Here is a 9150-nt window from a genome sequence, read left to right on the forward strand (position 1 = left end):
ACCCTGGTATCTCAGAAAATGTTAGTAAGTGTTTCTTGAAAATAAGATGTCCTGATCAACCAGACATGGTAAACTCTGGGTACTCCATTTCTCTTTGAGGAATTCTCAGTACATTTTATTTTATTAAAGGTGCAATTAAAATTTTTTGCAATATGGAAAGTTTTCACTTTATTTAACTCAATTTTTTCCAAAACTTAACTGGCTGCAGTTTATTTATCATGTTATATAATACTTAATAACGTCGAAAGGGTGCCAGTGTTTTCTTTATTATTATTATACTTTAAGTTCTAACGTACATGTGCAGTTCATGCAAGATTGTTACATATGTATGTGTATGCCATAGTGGTGTGCTGCATTCATCCCCTCATCATCCACATTAGGTATTTTTCCCAATGTCATCCCTTCCCAATCCCCTGACCCCCTGCTATCCCTCCCCTACCTCTCCCACCCACCAACAGGCTCTGGTGTATTCCATTCTTTCTTATCCCTGTTATCCAGTCAGTGTTTTTCTCTACTTGCCTGTCTTCCTGTTTTTTTTTTTTTTAATGTTCTCTTTATCTATGTCCTGTAATCCATATCCTGTTGTTACATTCATCAACTAAATTAATTAATTTCAATAATTGTATTTTTAAATTCCAGAATTTACATTGATTTTAAAATATTTTAAAATCTACTTGTAAAATTCTGACCATCTTATCATCTGTTTTCTTGAACACGTTAACTAGTTATTTTAAAGTCTGTGTCTTACAACTCCAGTTAGCTCACCAGTCATTCTTTCAACATGAATTTTGTTAGCAGAGAGAAGGCTAGTGGTCAGGCAATTACAAATAAGTCTGACAATACTAAAGAGTAGATTTACTTTAAGTAGAAGATGATTTGGTCAGAATTTATTAAATAAATTTTTATTTAGTACCTACTGTGTTCCGAGACACTTTTTAAAGTGCTAAACTTTATGGTTTGAAGGTCTTACTGACCACTAACCTCTTCTTCTTCTTCTTTTTATTTATTTATTTATTTATTTTTTTTGAGACAGTCTCACTCTGTCACCCAGGCTGGAGTGCAGTGGCATGATCTTGGCTCATTGCAACCTCCACCTCCCAGGTTCAAGTGATTCTCCTGCCTCAGCCTCCTTAGTACCTGGGCCTACAGGTGTGTACCACCACACCTGGCTAAGTTTTGTATTTTTAATAGAGATGGGGTTTCACCTTGTTGGCCCAATGGGTCTCCAACTCCTGACCTGATCTCAGATGATCCACATTAGGTATTTCTCCCAATGTCATCCCTCCCCAATACCCTCATCCCCTGCTATCCCTTTCCTAGGTCCCCAGACCCCCAACAGGACCCAATGTGTGATGTTCCCCTCCCTGTGTCCATGTATTCTCATTGCTCAGCACCCACATACGAGTGAGAACCACGCAGTGTTTGGTTTTCTGTTCTTGTGTCAGTTTGCTGACAATGATGGTTTCCAGCTTCATTCATGGGAGTGTAAATTAGTTCAACCATTGTTGAAGACAGTATGGCAATTCCTCAAGGATCTAGAACTAGAAATACCATTTGACCCAGCAATACCATTACTGGATAGATACCCAAAGGATTATAAATTGTTCTGTTATAATGACACATGCACGCATATGTTCATTGCAACACTGTTTACAATAGCAAAGACTTGGAACCAATCCAAATACCCATAAATGATAGATTGGATAAAGAAAATGTGCCATATATATATCATGAAATTCTATACAGCCATAAAAATGGATGAGTTTGTGTCGCGTGCCAGTGTTTTCTTGGACATTAAAAAAAAATAAGGATTTACTTTAGTTTTCCATCCTCATTACCAAAGAAAGTCATTGAATTTTTGGTCTTCTTGGACTGCTCAAAGTTCTTTATCACATTGAACAGATCTCCCATGGGATGTAGCCTCCAACATTCTAGTTCTCAACAATGGAACAGAACAGAACAAGTCTGTACCCTCTCTCCAAGCATAGTCCTTCAAACCTGCAAAGGCAGTTCTAGAGTGCCCTGTCAAGGTCTTTCTTTCTCCAGATGGTTAGATCTCTTAGTTTTTCCTTATAGTACATATTCCTGTAAGTCCTCCCTATTCTGACATATTAACACAAGTTTGCTTAATAAAAATGAAACACCAACTAATAATCAGTTTTAATATTTCCCTTCTCTATTTTAGGCAGTGTTTCCCACACTAGAGATAGAGAGTTGAAAAAGACACACAGGATCCCTACTTCATGAAGCTTACTTTCTTGTAGAATAAGAAAAAAATATCGAGAAATATAGTAAAATGATTTCAGATCCTGACAAGTATTTTAAAAAATACCTATCATGATATTGAGATAGAAGATAACATGTAAATGGGGGATTAATTGGATTGGGTGACTAGGGAATACTCAGAGAAGGTGATATTTGAATAAACACCAAAATTCTGAGAAGAAGCCAGCCTGGGAGTACAAAAAGCTCAGGTAGTGAAGAGGGAATAGCTGGTGTTACACATTAAACGATTAATGATTTAAATGATTCTGTTTTCTTCAATTCCAGTATTATATAAAATGGTTGTTTTTTTTAATTGCATTTTAGGTTTTGGGGTACATGTGAAGAACATGCAAGATTGTTGCATAGGTACACACGTGGCAGTGTGATTTGCTGCCTTCCTCCCCATCACCTATACCTGGCATTTCTCCCCTTGCTATCTCTCCCCAACTCTCCACCCCCTGCTGTCCCTCCCCTATTTCCCCCCAACAGACCCCAGTGTGTAGTGCTCCCCTACCTGTGTCCATGTGTTGTCATTGTTCAACACCCACCTATGAGTGAGAACATGCAGTGTTTGATTTTCTGCTCTTGTGTCAGTTTGCTGAGAATGATGGTTTCCAGGTTGATCCATGTCCCTACAAAGGACAAGAACTCATCGTTTTTGATGGCTGCATAATATTCCATGGTATATATGTGCCACATTTTCCCTGTCCAGTCTATCATCGATGGGCATTTGGGTTGGTTCCAGGTCTTTACTGTTGTAAACAGTGCTGCAATGAACATTCGTGTGCACATGTCCTTATAGTAGACCGATTTGTAATCCTTTGGATATATACCCAGTAATGGGATTGCTGGGTCAAATGGAATTTCTATTTCTAGGTCCTTGAGGAATCGCCACACTGTCTTCCACAATGGTTGAACTAATTTACACTCCCACGAACAGTGTAAAAGTGTTCCTATTTCTCCACATCCTCTCCAGCATCTGTTGTCTCCAGATTTTTTAATGATTGCCATTCTAACTGGCGTGAGATAGCATCTCAATGTAGTTTTGATTTGCATTTCTCTGATGACCAGTGATGATGAGCATTTTTTCATATGTTTGTTGGCCTCATGTATGTCTTCTTTTGTAAAGTATCTGTTCATATCCTTTGCCCACTTCTGAATGGGCTTGTTTTTTGTTTTTTGTTTTTTTTTTTCTTGTAAATCTGTTTTAGCTCTTTGTAAATTCTGGATATCAGCCCTTTGTCAGATGGGTAAACTGCAAAAATTTTTTCCCATTCTGTTGGTTGCCAGTTCACTCTAATGACTGTTTCTTTTGCCGTGCAGAAGCTGTGGAGTTTGATTAGGTCCCATTTGTCTATTTTGGCTTTTGTTGTCAATACTTTTGGTGTTTTGGTCATGAAGTCCTTGCCTACGCCTATGTCCTGAATGGTTTTGCCTAGATTTTCTTCTAGGGTTTTTATAATTTCAGGTCTTATGTTTAAGTCTTTAATCCATCTGGAGTTAATTTTAGTGTAAGGTGTCAGGAAGGGGTCCAGTTTCTGCTTTCTGCACATGGCTAGCCAGTTTTCCCAACACCATTTATTAAACAGGGAATCCTTTCCCCATTGCTTGTTTTTGTCAGGTTTGTCAAAGATCAGATGGTTGTATATATGTTGTGTTTCCTCTGAGGCCTCTGTTCTGTTCCATTGGTCTATATCTCTGTTTTGGTACCAGTACCATGCTGTTTTGATTACTGTAGCCTTGTAGTATAGTTTGAAGTCCGGTAGTGTGATGTTTTTTTCTTTAAACATTCAATTTGAAAATCAAGCAAGTGGTAGCCTGTATCATCTGTAACTAGGCTAAATGTATTGTACTGAATTCTACATGGGACTGAGTCGAAAAATTCTTCCATCTAGTTTCTTTTTTAAATCACCTTTTTATTTTCTTCTTTATCTCTTCTTATTTTTTATTGGAAGTGTTCCTTCCAGTGATTTCAAGTGGTGTCTCTGTCCAGGAGTCTATAGTCTCAAAGTTTAATTCAACATCTATTTATTCAATTCCTATCATATGCCTCACTTTTTATCATATGACTTTTTAATTCATTTTTATGATAGCATTCATTACCGACATACTGACTCTATGACATTGCCTATTCAATTGTTTGTATTGTATATTATTTGTATTGCACCACTTGAATCCAGCTTACACAAGACCAGGCTCTTGCCTGTCTTTTTTATTTGCTTATCCAACCCCTTATACAATGCATTGCCCAGAGTAGGAACTACTTAATAAATAATTGCTAAATTAATAAATAGCCCTAAGATTCCACATCATTAGCCAAATTGTAGAGTAACTCAAAATTCATCCAGCATTTTGGAGAAATCATGCATTTTACTTTAGTAGATTTAAAAAAATAAGTAAACTTACCTCACTGGAACTTAAAATAATGTAATCATTTTTATTGAATTTGACTTCAATAAGAAGAGGAAATTAATATGTTTAACACATTGTCTTTTACTTCCCCCCACCCATGATTCATAATAATGTTTAAGTTGAAATGACTGTTATCTGAACATGCAGAGACCCCTTTGCAGAGGTCCCATCAGAAGAGAAGGCCAAAGGATAAATGTTGCCTTAGGGCTGAGGGAGAACCACTGCCTACTCCCCCTTAGCTGCCACCACCCCTGTATCAATACAAGGAATACACCAGTCCTAGCAGTGCCCAGACATAGTCTATAAAAAGATTTATCAACCAATCAAAAGGCTTTATTAATTATGGTAGTGTCTATGTATTTAAAACATAGATACTGCCAAAATGTAGCATGTCCAGACCAAATGGCCCAGGGTAAAAGAAATTAAAAAAATAAACAAACAAACAGGACATGAGAAATGACTCAAGTAACTTGAGGGTTTTTTTTTTTTTTTTCCAGAGGAAAAAAAATTGAGAATGCATTGAGTAGAAGTCAGAATATACATTTTACATGACTAAATGGGAGAGAGAGTAAAAACCTATTCTGTCATGAAAGGCTCTGAAGGTTGAAAGCATCATATATGTAGCTGTGGATTTAAGGTAAGCAGAGCTGCCTATCAATCGGACCTCTATAGCAAAATTGTTGCTTCATCATGAAGTGAGTTTCCTTTTTGTGAAAAATCTGTAGATTCTTGTCCACTAGGAATATTGTGAAAGAAATCAGATATGGTTTAGATGGTCTTTGAGTCCCCAGCCAACTCTGATGGTTATACGCACGTTAAACTCAGTCAGTGTACTGTGCATTCAAAAGACTTTGCTTTACTCATGTCTGATATGCAGACATACGTTGCAGGGTAATTACCAGAGCACAAAAATAAAGTTATTATCACAATAAAGCAAGCCACACAGATTTTTTGGTCTCCCAGTAGATATAAAAATTATCTTTCCACTATAGTCTATTAAATGTACAATAGTGTTATGTCTAAAAACAATATACATAATTTTTAAAAAACTTTATTGCTAAAAAATGCTAACAATCAGTTGAGCCTTTAACAAGTGATCATTTTTTTGCTGGTGAAGGATATGGTGTTGATGGCTGCTTACTAATCAGAGCGGTGGTTGATGAAAGTTAGGGTAGCTGTGGAAATTTTGGAAAACAAGACAACAGTAAAGCTTGCTGCATCAACTGACTCTTTCTTCCAAGAAAGTTATCTCTTTAGCATGCAGTGATTTTTGATGGAACTTTATCCAAAGAACTTTGAAAATTGTCAATCCTCTCAAACTCTGCCACTGTTTTATCAACTAAATTTATGCGATATTCTAATTTTTTTATTGTGTTTTCAGTAGTGTTTACAATATCTTCACCAGCAGTAGATTTTATCTCAAGAAACCACCTCCTTTGCTCATTCATGAGAAACAACTCATCATCCACTGAAGTTTAATCATGAGGTTACAACAATTCAGGCACATCTTCAGGCTCCGATCTAATTCTAGTTTCCTTGCTATTTCCACCAAATCTGCAGTGACTTCCTCCACTGATCTTGAACCCCTCAGAGTTGTCCATGACAGTTTGACTTACCTTCTAAACTCTTGCTAATGTTCTTTTGACCTCCCCTTATGGATTACAGATATTCTTAATGGCATCTAGAGTGGTGAATCCATTGCAGAATATTTTCAATTTACTTTGCTATCCGAGGAATCACCATCTATGGCAGCTATATCCTTATGAAATGTATTTCTTAAGTGATAAAACTTGAAAGTCAAAATTAGTCCTTGATTCATGGTCAGCAGAGTGGATGTCATGTCACTGGGCATGAAAGCATTATTCCTGTACATTTCCATCAGAGTTCTTGAGGGACTAAATACATTGTCAATGAGCATCAATAGTTTGGAAGGAATCTTTTTTTTTTTTTTTTTTTTTTTTTCTGAGCAGTAGTTCTCAACAGTGGGCTTAAAATGTTCAGTAAACCATGTGGTAAGCAGATGTGCTATTATCTAGGCTTTGTCATTCCATTTATAGAACATAGATGGAGTAGATTTAACATAATTCTTAAGGACAATAAGATTTTCAGAATAGTCAGTGAGCACTGGCTTCAACTTAAAGACAGCAGCTTCATTCTCCTTTAACAGGAGAGTTAGCCTGGCCTTTGAAGCTTTGAAACCAGACATTAACTTCCACTCTCTGGCTATGAAAGTCCTAGGCAGCATTTTCTCCCAGTAGAAGGCTGTTTTGTACACATTAAAAATTTATTCCGTAGTATAGCCACCTTCATCAATTATCTAAGGCAAATCTTTAGGATAACTGGTTGCAGCTTCTTCATCAACACTTCGTTTTGCAGTTTTATGCTATGGAAATGACTTATTTCCTTAATGAATACCCTCTGCTCGCATCTAACTTTTCTTCTGCAGCTTTCCATCTGTCTTACCCTTCACAGAGTTGGGGAGGGCTAACATGGGGAGAAATGCCAGATATAGGTGATGGGGAGGAGGGCAGCAAACCATATTGCCATGTGTGTACCTATGCAACAATCTTGCATGTTCTTCACATGTACCCCAAAACCTTAAACGCAATAATATATATATATATGTATATATATATATATATATATAAATTTTTTAAAAAAAAGGAATTAAAGATAATTAAGGCCTTGCTCTTGACTAGGCTTCGACGTAAGGAAATTTTGTAGCTGGTTTGATTTTCTATTCCGACCACTCAGTTTACATCAGCGCTGAGTCCGTTTTGTTTTCTTCTTCATGTGTTCATTGGAGTAGAACTTTTAATTTTCTTCAAGAACGTTTTCTTTGCATCCACAGCTTGAGCTATTTATTGCAGCAGGCCTTGCTTTTGGCCTGTCTTAGCTTTTTTTTTTTTTTTTTCCTAATTTATTATACTTTAAGTTCTGGGATACATGTGCAGAACGTGCAGGTTTGTTACATAGGTGTACACGTGCTATGGTGGTTTGCAGCACCCATCAACCCGTTATCTACATTCGGTATTTCTCTTAATGCTATCCCTCCCCTACCCCCACACCCCGATAGTCCCCACTGTGTGATGTTCCCCTCCCTGTCTCCATGTGTTCTCATTGTTCAGCTCCCACTTATGAGTGAGGACATGTGGTGTTTGGTTTTCTGTTCTTGTGTTAGTTTGCTGAGAATGACACTTTCCAGCTTCATCCATGTCACTGCAAAGGACATGAACTCATCCTTTTATATGACTGCATAGTATTCTGTGGTGTATATGTGAAGAAAACCTAGGCAATATCATTCAGGACATAGGCATGGGCAAAGACTTCATGACTAAAACACCAAAAGCAGTGGCAACAAAAGCCAAGATTGACAAATGGGATCTGATTAAACTAAAGAGCTTCTGCACAGCAAAAGAAACTATCATCAGCGTGAACAGGCAGCCTACTGAATGGAAGAAAATTTTTGCAATCTATCCATTTTACAAAAGGCTAATATTCAGAATCTACAAAGAACTTAAACAAATTTACAAGAAAAAAAACAAAGAAACCCTGCAAAAAGTGTGCAAATGATATGAACAGACACTTCTCAAATGACCACAATGAGATACCATCTCACATCAGTTAGAATGGTGATCTTTAGAAAGTCAGGAAATAGCAAAGGCCAGAGAGGATGTGGATAAATATGAACACTTTCACACTGTTGGTGGGAATGTAAACTAGTTCAATCACTGGGGGAGGTAGCATGGCGATTCCTCAAGGATCTGGAACCAGAAATACCATCTGACCCAGCAACCCCATTACTGGGTATATACCCAAAGGATTATAAATCATTCTACTATAAATACATAGCACACATATGTTTATTGCAGCATTGTCCACAATAGCAAAGACTTGGAACCAACCCAAATGCCCATCAATGATAGACTGTCTTAGCTTCTGACATGCCTTCCTTACTAAGTTTAATCGTTTCTAGCTTTTGATTTAAAATGAGAGATTTGCAACTCTTCTTTTCACTTGAACACTTAGAGATCATCGTAGGGTTTTCAGCTGGGCTAATTTTAATATTGTTCTGTCTCAGGGAAAAGAAGACCCAAGGAGAGGGAGAGTGATGGGGGAATAGCTACTCAGTGGGGCAGTTGGAACAATACTTATTTATCAATTAATTTCACTCTTATATGTCATGGTTCATGGCACTCCAAAACAATAAAATAGCAGTATCAAAGATCACCGATTACCATACCAAATATAATAATAATGAAAAAGTTTGAAATTTCATGAAAATTACCAAAAGGTGAAACAGAGACACAAAATGATCACATTCTATTGGAAAAATGGTGCCAGTAGACTTTCTTGACAAAGGATTGCCACAAACCTTCAATTTTTAAAAAGCACAATATCTGCAAAGAACAATAAAATGAAATGCAGCAAAATGAGGTATTTCTGTAGTGACAAAGACTCTCTCCTAGCCCA

General features: G+C 37.0%; 1 protein-coding gene across 2 annotated transcripts in view; it reads left to right on the plus strand.

The window, feature by feature from the left end:
• Positions 1–9150, plus strand: part of LOC116531498 (ovomucoid-like) — a 91493-nt gene that overhangs the window by 2456 nt on the left and 79887 nt on the right. The gene's annotated exons all lie outside the window — the stretch shown is intronic.

This window comes from Sapajus apella, unplaced genomic scaffold (genome assembly GCF_009761245.1).
Source record: "Sapajus apella isolate SASKATOON/1434 unplaced genomic scaffold, GSC_monkey_1.0 scaffold71, whole genome shotgun sequence".
Classification (NCBI taxonomy): Eukaryota; Metazoa; Chordata; class Mammalia; order Primates; family Cebidae; genus Sapajus; species Sapajus apella.